Below are 15,910 nucleotides of genomic sequence, written 5' to 3' on the forward strand. Positions count from 1 at the left end.
CTTGCAGTGTGTTTTCTGAAATTCACTTTGATCAGAATGAGGACATTTTTTCACAGTTGATTTTGTGAATGGATTAAAGCTGACCTTCTGACACTGCATGAAAAGAGGTGTATCCGGACCAGTATACTCCTGTATACACTGCTGAAATTCGGAAGAATCCAGGAGTATACTGGCCGGATAGCTCAAATTCCATGGGTCTGTATATATCCGTATACATCCGAAATGATACCAAATCGGATGTATGTTGTGGACGTATACTTCCGTGCTACAGCCATTTGTTGCCATGGCAAGTAATCCCTCAAAGGTTTTTTCAAGAGAACATTTTCACACCTTTGTGCACCTTTTGGCCTTCCCCCCATTGGTCCTTTTCTTTTAAAACCACTCCCATTACCCAGACCACTATTGGAGGACAGGACACATTGAAAACCCAGGAAAGTGATTTGATTGGTTACTTTTAGAACATAGCCCACCCTAGGCCTTATCGCACAGTGATTTTATTGGTTATAGGCCAGCTATGCAGATATTGCTCAGTATACACTAAACCCCCCCTTCCCCCAATTTTAATACATTCAAATATAATTTTAAAAACACACACAAAGAACAATGAGAAAGTCTGACATTTTTATTAAGGTAAATAAAACATTCCAAAGAACATTATAAACATACATTAAAATGAATGGGGGAAAAAGAAATGTGTAAAGGAATAAAATACAAAACGTGGAGATAAACAACATGCACATCAAAAAGGAACAAATATACAAAGTATACAATATAAAACGAGATCAATAAATAAATATAGAAATTAAAGTGTATATAAAATATATGTAAATATTCATTTTTTCAAACTGCCATGATGCACTGGTGGTGTGACGTAGCGTGGGTCAGCCTCTAGTCTGGTTTGTAGTGCCTGGCAGAGAGCAGATAACTCTGTGGTTCTGTTTGGTGGAGACCTCAGCATCCACACTGGCCTTCCATCAGCAATAGCATCATCTTCATCAGACATCAGTTCTATTGTTGCAGTCTTCCACAGTTCCCTTTCTGTGTTGGTTTGTACAACACTGGACCTGGTCTCCAGCATCTGCAAAACATAACAGTAATTTAACCACTAAAACAGAGAGGAGGACAGTTACATTCTGAAAAACAAAACAAAAAACTTTCGTTGACGGTTCTTTGCAATGTTCTTCATAGTGTTTCTTTTCTGGGGCTTTTCAGGCTGAGCCAAAGAATACTTCCTCCGCAAAGTCTCAAAATACGTCTTGCAACCTGTTGAATAAATCAGAAATAAATGTAATGCCAATAAAACTAAGTAAAACAGAGGACATTAAAATGATTACAACATCTTTAAGATTACCTTTTGCACATTCAGGGTCAACGTCTGTAAAAGTTGTCCTTAATTCTTCGAAGAGATAAGTGGTCACAGCCAGGTTATGTGATGAATTTATTCTGGGGGAAAACGTTGCAGGCATCATTAAAGGGGCTATATGCAACTTTTTCCCCAAAATAAATGTAACAATAGCCTTTTTATTTGACCATTTATGACTCAAACATCTCCTGATGAGCATACTGACATCTTGTCAGCTCACAGTGGGTGCACCTATAAGCCTGTATCCTATTTTTCCTATTTTCTGTCGGGTCGGATTTTTCGCGCACTGTCTGCGGATGTGACGTCAAGCGCGTTCATGTTAAACGTTTCAGATCACTCTGCCACCACCGCTAGTCAGCAATTAGCCTTAGTTTCTCAAACAATATATGTATTTGACTGTTCTTACCTCTGTAAACATAATGTTGACTTCTTTGCAGCGGATAACTTGTGAAGTGTGCACGTACGAGAGCGAGCAGAAAGGAAGAGCAGTTCCGTTTTTTGGCCACAGGTGTCAGTCGCGAGTTTAAATTTCAGAAAAACGCATATAGGCCCTTTAATGAAATTCAGTTTTGGTATTTCAAATCCATATAGTATTAGATTAAACTAACATTTACAGTATACAGTACGCAGTCTTACCCGGTTTGTGGATCGTATTTGTGTGGGTTGTTCTCTGAATTATGGAGGCACCTTACAGATTCCTGTAAAGTTTGAAATTAAAAAGCGTTTAAATGGATTCACAATCTGCAAGAACCACAAAACTGAATTTTCAGTTTGAATAAGTTGGCCATCACAGTAAACATAAGAGACAAAACATATCAGTTCATAAATCTTTAAGATGTCACGCAGCGCCTCTGATATCTTACCGGCTTGTGCCCGCCTTCTGCCTATACAAGGCCACCAGTGCAGGTGTATGTTGGTCAAGCACAGCGTAGAACTGGTTCCGTATGTTGACGTTTGTGATGCGTTGGAACTCAGCACAAAGCTACAAAAACAAACAAAAATAATTATATAAAAAGACTAATACTCGATTTGCAACAGAAAAACCTTTGTGATGCAACATGTTCAGTTAAAATACATTGTTGAGCAAGATGGTCACATGCAAAGTGATAGTTCTTACACACAGTGAATAGTGGCATTTGCTGTTCCATTTGAATGTGATACATATTAAAAATTTGGCATAGAAATATGTGTGAAGAGTGGCAGAAAAGAGAAGTGAGTCTGTTTTACCTGTGATTCAATCCGAAGAGCCGGCCATTTCCCCAAGAAGTCCTTCACCTGCACAGATAAAACAATCAATATGAAACCAGTCAAATTATGCAATCAACCTCTTTACAAATTAATGATACACAATTTCAACTGAATGTAACTTACCGATAAAGTTGCTCTCTGGTGACAATGTAGGTCTGCACATGCACACAAAAACAGACAGCAAGAGATTTAATTTTTAAGAGACGTTTGATTGATGCTAATGAATTAGGCTCCAAATAAAAGAAATGGTGAAAAATAGTTACAGCCTAAATTAACATTTGAGTCACCTTGATTTTGGGGATGCTCACTGCACTCCTTCCACTTAAACCTATAATGAAAAGATGTTTGTAAAGGTTTAATAAAAACTTGCATAGTTCATTCGGTAACTATTATCTCCATAACCTTAACTTTGTTTGAGTAAAAGTTAACATAGCTGCTAACGTTAGCCACTAGCTCATTTGGGTGCATGTAGGAATAACGTCACATTGAACTTGCTAGAGCAGGGCGCTTAACACAAACAGCAGCAACACACTCAAAAACAGAAGGGCTATCTCTTGCTGAAAAGAGTTATTGACTAACGTTAACATTATTGCCCTGCCACGACATTAACAGTAGCTGCTAACGTTACACAGGATATTCTGTAACTAGCAGGCGGACTGACGGCAATCGCGCCCGCGGCTCCGCCCTTGCAACTTAAAAATAGCCTCATCTAACAGTCAAATATCACGTGTAATATGATATTCTTACAATATTACAACAAGCAAAGTAGTTTTGAAGTGTTTTGGTTTACTTACAAGTTGTTTCATTCTTGACACCACGTCGCTCGAGAGGGTAGCCATCTTGGATAGATTTTTCAGGTAACGTCAGCTGCACGTCATGACGTCACATCACGTGATCGACAGTACACTGTGAGTAAACCAGCGGTGTTCACTCAGAAATGCTGAGGCACACAAACATAAAAATACATATTTGTTCATAGACATTAATAGTTTAAAGGTGGATTAACTCAGCAAGAGATTTTAACTGTAGTGACCTCTGTCTTCAATTCAGTGGAGTAGAAAAGCTCAGGTTCCTTCTACCTTTTTAATAAATATCAAGTCACCTTTATTTGTGCTTTTTACAATACAGATTGTTTCAAAGTAGCTTTACAGAGATAACAGGAAAATAATGCAAGAAAGTTTGTTTCCAGAAGAAAATAGCTTCACAGTTCAGCTTAAGTCAGTTCAGTGGTGATTCATTTTGTTGTATAAATAAATAAATAAATACATTTAAATGTGTATATATATAGCCACTTTGGAGAAAACCGTGATATCATCGTCCAGCTCAGTTCAGATCTCATATAATAGTGTCAACGCAGGCAGATCAATAATATTGTTAAATATTAAATTAAATGTCCCCAACTAAGCAAGCTAAAAGCCAATTGTGAAAAAGGTGACAAATGTTGTTGTCTGCAATTTGTAAAACTTCACAATAAAATGTGAGATATTCTGAAATGTTTGGTTCATTTTTCTTTATTTGTTCCATTAATTTTATTGCTGGGAAAAAATTAATCGCGATTAATCGCATCCAAAATAAAAGTTTGTGTTTGCATAATATATGTGTGTGTACTGTGTATAATTATTTTGTATATATAAATACACACATATGCATGTATATATTTAAGATTTGTATTTATTTATATATAAATTATATATAATATTTATATATAATATAAATTATGTATAAATGTATATACAGTATATACATGCAAATATTTCCTAAATAAATACATGCATATGTGTGTATTTATACATACAAAATAATTATACACAGTACACACACATATATTATGCAAACATAAACTTTTATTTTGGATGCGATTAATTTTTTCCCAGCACTAATTAAATTCCTTTGTTTATTTCATTAAATATTCAGATGTTTTTGTGAACGTATATGTTCAGACTGGGTGTTTATTTTGTCCTGATTTTATAAAAAATATTTGATTAAGAGACTTTTTTTCATGCAGTGGTTTTAAGGCCCTGACACAGGCGACGTGAGCCAACCCTAGAGTCGGCTTTAGTCATTGCTAGTTCTTTGACGTCGGTTTTGTGTTTCAGGGCCTTAAGAATTTATTTATTTTTCTGTACAAAAAGCTTGTTTGCTGTAGCCTAACCTAGTAGTCCAGAGATAATTCAATCCTGAAGTCCTCCCTGGCCACCCCTCCCTCTGAGAACAGCCAGCACTGTGTCAGTCATTAACATATGAAAGGTCTTCACACCTAACAGTCGTCAGCAGGGCCTGAAATTAACACCCGACCACACGCCAAATGCGGGTGAATTCTGCAATTGGCGGGTAACACTGTCAATCTACCTGCCACATTGGCAGGCAGCCAATGAGAATCGACCCTTCGCGGGGAGTTTGATTGACAAGCGATCTGGCCAATCATAATCCGCCGAATCCGCCTTTTTTTTGTCCGACAAAGCAGTCAGGAGAGTTCAACGTTGGAGGATTTGAACTTGAAAAAACGGAGTGTAAGTTACTGAGTAAGCCTACTGACATCTTTCCGCAGTTAAAACTACATTCCTTCTTATGTTCATTCATGTTTATTTGATGCTATAAATTATCTAGAAGGAAGAGATGATCGGTTCACGAGCAGCTTTAACTTGAGGCACCACAGCGATCTGTCAGACACATTACAGAGCCACAAAACGGTATTGTCTAAATTTCTTTTAAAATGACCAAATTTTAACGTTGAGACTTTGTTTAATATCAAAAGTAACCTGGACTGTCTTGTCTACCAGCGTGTTGTCAGTGTCCTCTCTGCTGCGCGATGTGTTTTTCATTGCGTGAGATCTTGTTTTGGCGTGAGCGCGCGCGGTGTAGCTTGTCGGACATAGCAACAGTAACTAAAGGGGCGAAGGTTTTTTTTTGTGTGTGTGTGTTTTTTTGCAACTGTTCTTTGACATTCAAACGAAGTTGTATGTTTCGTTGGATTTTAGCTAAAAATGTGGCGGCACATTACTGGAGTAAAGAAAGCATCTGTGAAAGCAGCGCAGTCTGAGTGTTTCGGAACGTATGTGATCGGAGAGAATATGCGTCTTCTCTGACTACGTTTGAATGTGTGAGATCATATGAGATAATGCAACGCTGACATAGGCTACAGTACAATGACAGTTGCACAGATGTTGTGTCCAAATGTCCGGTAGCCTTCCCGGTAACTTTACCAGTAATAACAATATTAATTGAGTTCTGCTTAACGGTTCCTCAACGCTGTAACTAACAGCTGCCCAGCCATCAACACAGCCGCGTGTGATTTGTTTACATACGAGCTGCACTAGGTCTATATCTGTATTCTAAGAGTTATTATTACTTGTATGGATCTCGTTAATAACTTGACAGCACTTAAATGTGTATTCTTACAAGTTAAAGAACAAATGTTTGTGCAATTCCTTTTTTTCACCTTTTATGAGGCAAAAAAAAAAAAAAACTGGCTGGTAAAAAGTCACTGTGGCGGGTGGATTTTTCAGACCCTGGTCGTCAGTCCTCTCACACCCAGCAGTGTTTCAGCTGTATATGTCCGTGAAATTTCACGGATTCCTGTATATGTCCGCATATGTGAGGTTTCCGGGTTTATCTGGAAATATACTGTTCCATGTTACTCTGATCCGCTTTTTCCCACATACATCCGGCAAACATCAAATTACACAGGAGTTTACCATGGCCGTATTTTGCCAGATTTGAGTCTTTTCATGCAGTGTAAGGGATGGGATTTGTATTAGTGTGTACTGACCAGAGGTGGACAGTAACAAAGTACATTTACTTGAGTACTGTGCTTAAGTACACTTTTTGAGTATCTGTACTTTACTTCAGTATTATTTTTTCTGGATACTTTTTACTTTAACTTCACTACATTTGAAAGACAAATATCGTACTTTTTACTCCACTACAGTTCTGTCAAGGTCCTTGAGCAGAAAGTAGTAATGTCAGTCAGGGGATGATTTTGGTTGCAGGGATTGCATTTTGGTTGGAAATGAAAGTCGGGTTGACGTCAGAACCCCGACATCAGCATCCGATGTTGGATTTTGGTTGGAAATGAAAGTCGGGTTGATGTCAGAACCCGACTGATGTTGGTTTCTGATGTCAACCTGATTTTCATTTTCAACGTTGGGTTTGGTCTCCTAAATGCAAATTTTGTCATTGTGTTGGAGCACACTAGCTTATAGATAGCAGTAAGGGTAACATATTCATACTGAAAGCCAAAAAACTTAAAATAGGGCACTCTTTGAGGGAACAGCCATTTGGGTGTCCGAAACCATCGTGGACGTTATTGAGTGCACTTATTAAATCTCACATTCAATCCCACTACTGGAACTGTGTTCTAGAAATAAATGTGATATTGATATGAGGGTAGGTGCGCAGGCATAGATTCAGAGGCATAAGGTACTGCAAGTATTACATACAACAATGCAACAATAATAAAACAATGCATTGACATTTACTTTTTACTTTTGATACTAAAGTAAAAAGTTACTTAAGTAAAAATCGGCCTTTACAACTTTTACTTGTAACAGAGTAATATTTGACCAGTAGTATCTGTACTTTCACTCAAGTAAGGAAGTTGTGTACTTTGTCCACCTCTGGTACTGACATGATATTGTATAGATCTCGAAGCTGACACAATCATATATTTATTTTATACGATACATTTGAATAAAACTGAAAAGATAGACCCATTTAAATAAACCGTTATTTCTGTTTCACTATTTGATGCTATAACTTGTTTTAATAGATACAAAGTGCTAATACATGTATTATGTCAGTGTAATGACCAGTGGTGGAATGTAACTAAGTACTCTTACTCAAGTACTGTACTTACAAATGTTGAGGTACTTGTACTTTACTTGAGTCTTTTCTTTTCATGCCACTTTCTACTTCGCTACATTTCACATTCATCTGACAGCTTTAGTTACTTTTCAAATTTAGATTTTTGCACACAAAATATGATCCTCATGTTTTAGGTGTAATATATGATCCCTGTCAATCAAACTGAACAGACTGCATTCAGTCACTTCTGCTGTCTGGACGTGATGCTTTCCATTTGAGACACACAAACTTTTACATTCTTACACAATTACTGTCACAACGGATGATTCTTGATTTATGATCATGTATTATATTTTAAATAACATTTTCATATACAGTATATTTACACCATCGCCTATAAATGTAATGATTATGTAACAATTAGTGTCAGAATGGCTGATTCTTGATATTTTTATATTCTAAACTTTTTAATCTCCTATAAATGATCAGTTTGTCTGCGCTGCTTCACTAAAGCAGAAGTGAAAGTGTTCCAGTCCAGATCATGTAACCAATCAGAGAGTGAGACTGAAACCCCATTTGCATTGTCAGGGTGGAGTGATTGTGATCCTCTCAGAATAGAGCAGCTCTGTCTCCAGAGACCATGTTCAAACCCCAAGAGCTTTATTTGACATTTACTGCTACATCAACCTTCTGAAAAGCACCTGCATCTTCATCTGTTAGTTGAATGATGTTGTCAGACACAAAGTGAACTTGTTGAGAAGCTTTATTGAATGTTGCAGCAAACACAGCAGATTGAAAGATCACACACACACACACACACACACACACACACACACACACACACACACACTCAGTTTCAGTATTGAGTTGTAAAGCACTCCAGCTGCAGCACTAGACTCATGTGAATCCTGCCTGACACAGGACACTCAGATACGGCTCATCTTCAGGAGAGAAACATCAGCACTCAGAGCTCTTGTGGAACGAGACCTCATGAGGAGCTCCATCATGTGTTACTCTGCAGACGTACAGCTCTCCCTCTTCCCAGCGTGCTTTGCTGAGGGTCAGGACGCTACTGCGGCTGTAGCGGCCGTCCTGCTGGCTCTCTGCGCTGGTCAGAACCCCCTCGGTGACCTCTGACCCGTCCAGTGTCCAGCTCACCAGCGCCCCCTGTGGAGAGTAAGAGCTGAGCAGGCAGAGCAGTGCGGCTGAGTCTCCAGAGATCTGCAGAGAAGAGGGCGGCAGCAGAGACACTGAGGGCTTCACTGTGGGACCAGCTGCAGGAGACAAACACAACTCATTCACACACACACACACACAACACACAACACACTGCACTGCACATTCACAGCATAGGAGTAATGCTGCTCTAGTTTTAGATTAAATCATTATAAAACAATATCAGTAACACTTTATTTAAAGCTTTCGTACATATTTCTGTATAAAACTATTTTAATGCATTAATTATGCACTGCTATATACATTAAAATGCATGTATGATCTAATCAATAAGTGTAACAGCAGTTATAACACATATTATCTATTATCTATTCATTGATACCATATTCATCCACTTTTATGAAGAACAACTATTGAGATGAAACAATGAAATAGCAAATATTATAATGCATTTTAGATTTGGTTACAGTTATTAATGATAAGATATAAGGCATTGTAACATACATTATGAAACACTTTATAATGCATTAAAGACTTTAAGTAAAGTTTCAACACAATATGTAATAATAATTATCATTAATAAATGTTGTTCTTGTTTCAACTTGTTTTAAATTGTATGTTTAGGAATATTATAAGAATTAAATAGACAGACTTACTGAACACTAATTATAACTGCAGTTATAACACATTATAATATTATATATTCATTGTTACACCTTCAAAAAATTATAATACACCAAAACTCATGACAAACAACCAATTTTAGACGTAACAAGGAGTTTGTAAATATTATTAAACATTTTAACTTTTGGTTACAGTCATACGTAAAGTTTGCCACAATATCTAATAATCATTATTAATAATAAATGTTGTTCTTGTTTCCACTGTAAAACACTTTCTGAAATCTAAATATTAATTTAGTTCTTGATTTCTCATTGTTAACATGCTTGTAAAGGTGTAGCACAGAACTGAACTCAGAGAAACTGCTGCGTATGACATATGTTTAAAATGATCTACATTCATGATTCTCCAGACAAAAATATTTCACAATTAATAAATATGTACAATTAATCACTAAATGGTTCAACAACATTATTCTGAAAGTAAAATCTTCTATGTAGAGTTTATGAGTTTGTTCTCAGCACAAGCTGTTGTAAATCCTGCCCACTTCTTTGCATTGTCAGCACATGCTTCAGTGCTCTGAGAGTGTTTATAGTGCTGTGAGTTTAACACTTCATGACTGAGAGCAGAACACAATCTTCATCATCACACAAGACTAAACTACAGCAATGAACACACAATCAACATCTTCATCTGGACTCTCTGTCTGTGCATTGAAGGTAAATGTTTCAAGAAAAAGTTAAATTGAATATTATAATATCATCAACAGTGAATGCTGCTTTTCTAACTCTCACTATTTCTAACAGGTTTCAGTGGACAGGTGACTGTGACTCAGACTCCTTCTGTAAAAACGGTTCAAACTGGTGAATCAGTCTCTATAAACTGCAAAACAAACACAGTAGTGGCTGTGTAGGTTCATATACTTGTATGGCCTGGTACTCACAGAAACCTGGAGAAGCTCCTAAATATGGAGCTAGAAGAGTCTCAATAAAGATAAATGCACAAACTGCATTCACATATGCACACACAGGATACACAAATGCACACACATGATTCATAAATACACACACAGGATACACAAATGCGCACAAAATTCACAAATGCACACACAGAATTTAAAAAGCACAGAAGATTCACAAATGCATACAAAATTCAGAAATGCACACAAAATTCATAAATACACACACAATTCAGAAATGAAAACAAAATTTACAAATGCACACAAGATTCACAAATGCTCAGGACAAGATTCAGAAATGTATTTCTGATGCACACACAAATATATCTTGATTTACAAACTGCTTGCGGTCTGTGAACTTCACTGCATTTGTGTGTGAATTTTGAGACTCCCCTGACTTGGCTCGACACACAAATGCCTTTTTTTAAACAGGGAATGACCTGTGACCAATCAGATACCTCCCTTGTTTTAGCCAATCACAAGAACGCACCCCACGTGGGGGATTGTTTACTTGTAAGCCAATCACATGAAGTGTGGGCGCGAGCGCTAGAGCGAGGTGGGTGGAGTTCTGCCAGTTGGTTGAGACCGGCTTCTTAGGCGGTGGGCCAAGTCCGTCTATCTCGTTTAGTTTTTGATTTGACAGTTACTCAGCAGCTGTGTGGCTCATTTTTGTCTGTATGAATAATTCACAAAAAGATTAATGATTGTTTCCAGCGCCAATTGTTGCACATTAAAGTATAAAAAAAGATTTCATTTCGCTAGCTGATCACAAACGTTGGCCGGAGTGAGATCCAATCAACGCTTGTGTTGTTACCTTGTTGAATAGATTTGGCCAATCACGTTATTCGTTGAACCGGCGTCGCGTCAGTTTTGAGTCTAGTACAGTCTACAACCCAACGTGAAGAGACCGGTGTGTCTCGGCAAGACAACGTCAAGGTAAGATTTGTTTTACAATGATTATACACCCCTATATCTTAATGCTTTTCATATAAGTTGTATTTAAGACTGCAAGCTATAGTTCGCCGTGAATATATGCGTTGTCGTCAGTGATGCGCGGGTCAATGTATAAACAAACCGCACCCGACCGACGTTTTCAACTAACCCGCCCGCAACTCGGACCGCAAAAAACGAAAAAGAAAATATTGTACCCGACCCGCTTCCTGACCCGCATTTTTTTTAAAGTATACCCAGCTAACACAGTTACGTTGTGAAGACGTAACCGGACCGGACCATATTCGTCGTAGCGACGTGCCACATAACGTTCCAGCAACGTAACTTTGTGATTCCTGTATTCGTCGTGGCGACGTTATAGTGGAACGTCGCAAGAACGTGATGAGTACGTCTTTATGACCAAAATGGCTCGTTGCGAGGACGTAACATTAAAGGACCAGATAAGTCGTTGCGACGTGCCACATAACGTTCCAGCAACGTAACTTTGTGATTCCTGTATTCGTCATGGCGACGTTATAGTGGTACGTCGCTGGAACGTGGCAGGTACTTCCTAACGACCAAAATACCACGTCCGCATTTATTTTTAATATACTTCTCACCTTTAGTCCTGGGAATTAAGATGTGCTTGATCGTAACCTTGAAATCCACATTGAACTGATAAATTCAAACATTTCATTCTCTGTAAAACCTTATAAATTCTAATAGGGAATTGTGTAGTTTTCTGTTAATACATTTAGGGATCAATACAGATAATGGAAACCAATACAAACCCCTATTAAATTCTAAATAGAAAATGCCCCAAAACCACACTGCATTAATTTATTAATCAGCATTTATTCAGTGTTTCTTTGTACAAACTAAGCCAATACATACATTAACGATTTTTTAACCATGTTAACAAGTAATGAGTACATAAATGTAACATCAATTAATTAAGCAAAAAACATAATCAATGAATAATGTAACCAACTATTAAAATGTTTTATTCTTTTTACTGAAAAAAAAGTGTTTGCTATTCTTATTGATACTGCTCTCTATAACTGCTCGCGGAAAAACAATAAAGACCTTAAAAAAAAGAAATGAAAAGATTCAAAATTTTCTTTATTATTAATTTTATTTGCAGAAATAGGTTCAATTGTTTCCTCTAGTGTCCTATGAGGCACCTGCTACAAATGTCTGGTGGTGATGTGCTTCATTGCTTCACTACCAGTAGCTAAACCTGAACAATGCGACAATTATCAAAGTCTATAGTCCTTGAGCTTCTCTGAAGACAAATAAAAAAATACAAAAAAATAAAAAAACATATCGTTCATAAAGAGTAAAGATATGTAAAAGGAACAATATAGATGTCTAGCATTTTTCCTATTATTTCACCCACCAAAATATACATAAAGAGTTTTTTGTTCATGAAAATGAGCATGATGACTGCGTCCCAGCTGTGGAAACCGCTCTTTCAGACAGTGTTGAGGAGGCAGAAGGAGATGATGGAGAGCTGTGGGAGAAGAGGAAGAGTTTCTTTCTTACCCCACCAGCGGAGGGCAGGGTCTTTTGAGACAAGGAGAGGAGGATGGTCTCTGTTATCTAACTTACGTATTCCTCCTCCTCCTCCTCTTCCTTATCCCGAGCTGCACTGTCACCTCATCGTCCTTCTTAAGGTAGCTAAAAACAGAGGAGTATTTTATTAATGTTGCTAATCTACGGCTTTTAATGCAGTTTTTCGAAAATACAGTAAAAACAGTAATATTGTGAATATCATTCAAATGTAAAATAGCTGTTTTCTATTTTAATGTATTTTAAAATCTAATTTATTCCTGTGATCAAAGCTGAATTTTCAGCATCATTACTCCAGTCTTCAGTGTCACATGATCCTTCAGAAATCAGTAATATGATGATTTGATGCTCAAGAAACATTTATGATTATTATCAGTGTTGAAAACAGTTGTGCTGCTTAAGATTTTTTGTGTAAACCATGATGCCCTTTCAGGATTCTTTGATCAATATAAAGTTCAAAGAAAAGTTTGAAAGTTAAATCTTATAACATTATAAAAGTCTTTACTGTCACTTTTGATCAATTTAATCCATTCTTGCTATTAATGTCTTCCAAAATCTTAAATGACCCCTAACATTTGAATTGTAGTGTACACAAAAACATGAAACAGCATAACTCTTTTCAACATATTAGATAATAATCAGAAAAATGTATTGAGCATCAAATCATATTAGAGTGATTTCTGATGTATCATGTCACTGAAGACTGGAGTAATGATGCTGAAAATTCAGTGACGTCATCGATTAACAGCACATACATTTATGTTAAATATCAGTTTAAATAAATTAGTCAACTTCCAATCACCCATTGAACTGCCAGCAAAGCCTTTACAAAACTATCATAACCTCTTATCTACACAAAGATGTGATTATAAGCCCAAACTTTTGTAAACAAGAGCTAGGTTAGTTAGCCTACGTTAGCAGTGCCTCTTCTGAAAACGGTTGAGATGCTAACGGACTTTTTTGAAGACACTAAACCATTTCTATAAAGTAAATATTCAACAGATGTGTGTCAATACCACGTAAGAAAAGTGTCAGGAACAGTTGTGTATATTATGTGTGTGATTTTAGAGACTAAACTCACCTGAAAGCAATCGAAAACAACAGCAAGAGAGGGAGCTTTGCTGCTTATCAGGCATGTCGCTGCGCCGTTTCCATGGCAACTCTGCGCCGCTCCAGGGTTTGAAACGGTTTGAAAGCTAACCCGCACGCTCATAAAACACGTCAGTCACGCAGCATTTACATAAATAAACATCTAGAATTAACATTAACAGAAGTAACATTACATAAATAGGCCTTTTCAGAATGTTTGTAAACAATAGGCGCCGAGTAACTTCCGGGTGGCAGAACGCGAGCGGCTTCCACTGACTAACTGAAGAGATCCAGCCGGCGACTGCAACAGTTACATAGTTAAAAACATTGTTGTTGATCAAAGTTGAAACGATGATGAAAACGTGTTGTGTTTGGGGTTGCGCTGCCAGATATACAGCCAAAGGTGTAGGGTTTTATCGATTTCCTGTGGGTGAGGAGGTTATAGCGACTGACCGTGAGACTCACGCAATTGTATGAGGCGCTACGTAGGACAAACTTCGCTTATCAATACATAACACAAGTGCATACACCTATAAATTACCTGCACATGTAGGCTATACTATTGGATGTTCAAAATACATATGAAATACACGTGCACACTAATATGAAATTCATACCAATGTTAGTAATGAATGCATATACACTTGTGAATATTGCATAAACTTGACGCACGCATACACCTATAAATACTCGCATACATATAGCCTACACAACTAAAGCATGCATCCACGTTCCCTTTCAAGGGAACTCGAGCTGCGTCGAGACGCTGTGGGAACGCCCTGCGTGATTGCGTCGTGAAGCACGTGTATAATCAGTCCAATGGAAAGACGAGACGTCATAGGCGGGTGACGTCATCGACCAGGAAGCTATAAAGCACCCCTGAAAACAGACCGCGACAGCTTCTGTGCCTTCAGCAAGCGATCTGTGTATTCTGTCCTTGTCATATTTATTGTTGTCTGTCAAGTTGCAATATTTATATATTATGGCAAAAGAGAGCAAGCAAGCATTGTGTTGTTCCCTTCCCGCGTTATTTCACGGGTGGGGACACACACTCCAGAGTAAAAGCTTTGTGTTGCTTGTTTGGGAGTGGAGCATGCCAACAGTCAGTTCTCGAGGGGGCTGACTGTGAGCATTGCGAGAAGCTGTCCGTGAGGACGCTCCACTCCCGCCGGCCGTTCTTCGAGGAGGACGGTTCGGTGCGCGCGCCCCGAGGCGCGGGTCCCGCTGCTGCCGAGGCACGGCGTCGACGTGCATCTTGGGGATCGCAAATGGTTCTTACAAACACCTGTTAGATCCAGTGTTTTATCTCGGGGAGAAGCACGCTCTGCGGTTTCTCCTCCCCGGGATGAGGCATTCATCCTGCGATTTCCAGTTCCGAGGAATTGGTATCGTTAGTGTGTTTTAAAAAAAAAAAATAAATAAAAGAAAATAAGGCAGATGTTTTTGAGTTTTCATAATAAATAAATAAATAAGTGAGCTCATAACTCTGTTGAATAAAGAGGAGCTTATAAAGGAGGTTTTATCCTGTGCTGTTGCTAAGTTAAATATTTCTGGCCAGCCAAACATATATGAGAGTGAAAATATAAGGAAAACTCTATATCTCAGCCTCCTCGTCGGGGAGTGCCGTTTTTTCCCTATCTCCACACTGAGGTGTCGAGATCGTGGAATAAACCGGTTTCTATTTGTGTTTATCCCTAAACTTCTACTATAGTCAAGGCCGCCTTAATGAAGCCCAGGGGCCTCCCAAGTTCAGGGGCCTCCCATGTTCAGGTTTATGATGAGCTGAAAAGGTCATATTGTTTTAACTTGTCAGATTTTGTCGTTGTATGTCGCTAGTCGCTTGTGGACGTTGGTAGTGCTGTCGCTCTAATGTTATTGTTATGGTGCGTTCACACCAAACGCGAAAAGAGCGTCTGGCGCGAGTGATTTCAATGTTAAGTCTATGCAAAGACGCGTTTACGCGCGTCTAGAGGTCCCGCGGCGCGAATGAGGCGTTGCGGTTCGTGTCCGCTCAGTGCCACTAACGTCTCCGCTTTGGGGTGTCTGTTGCGAGTGTGTTTAATCAACGTTTTTTTCAACACACAGTAGCCTATAATCATCAGCGATGCACGCGATTACATTTAGAAATAGACAAGCTTTGTTTCCAAATG

The 15,910-nt window shown here is 38.2% G+C and overlaps 2 long non-coding RNA genes across 2 annotated transcripts in view; one reads left to right on the forward strand and one right to left on the reverse strand.

The window, feature by feature from the left end:
* Window positions 1-15,910, forward strand: part of LOC307151180 — a 287,419-nt gene that overhangs the window by 169,817 nt on the left and 101,692 nt on the right. The window lies entirely within an intron of this gene.
* LOC307151193 lies at window positions 1,199-2,201 on the reverse strand. The gene is made up of 3 exons (XR_013819843.1): window positions 2,000-2,201; window positions 1,352-1,443; window positions 1,199-1,263 (listed from the first exon to the last, which is right to left on the reverse strand). It is a non-coding gene; the product is annotated as an uncharacterized lncRNA (long non-coding RNA).

Source organism: Squalius cephalus, assembly GCF_949319135.1.
Source record: "Squalius cephalus genome assembly, chromosome: 23".
Lineage (NCBI taxonomy): Eukaryota > Metazoa > Chordata > Actinopteri > Cypriniformes > Leuciscidae > Squalius > Squalius cephalus.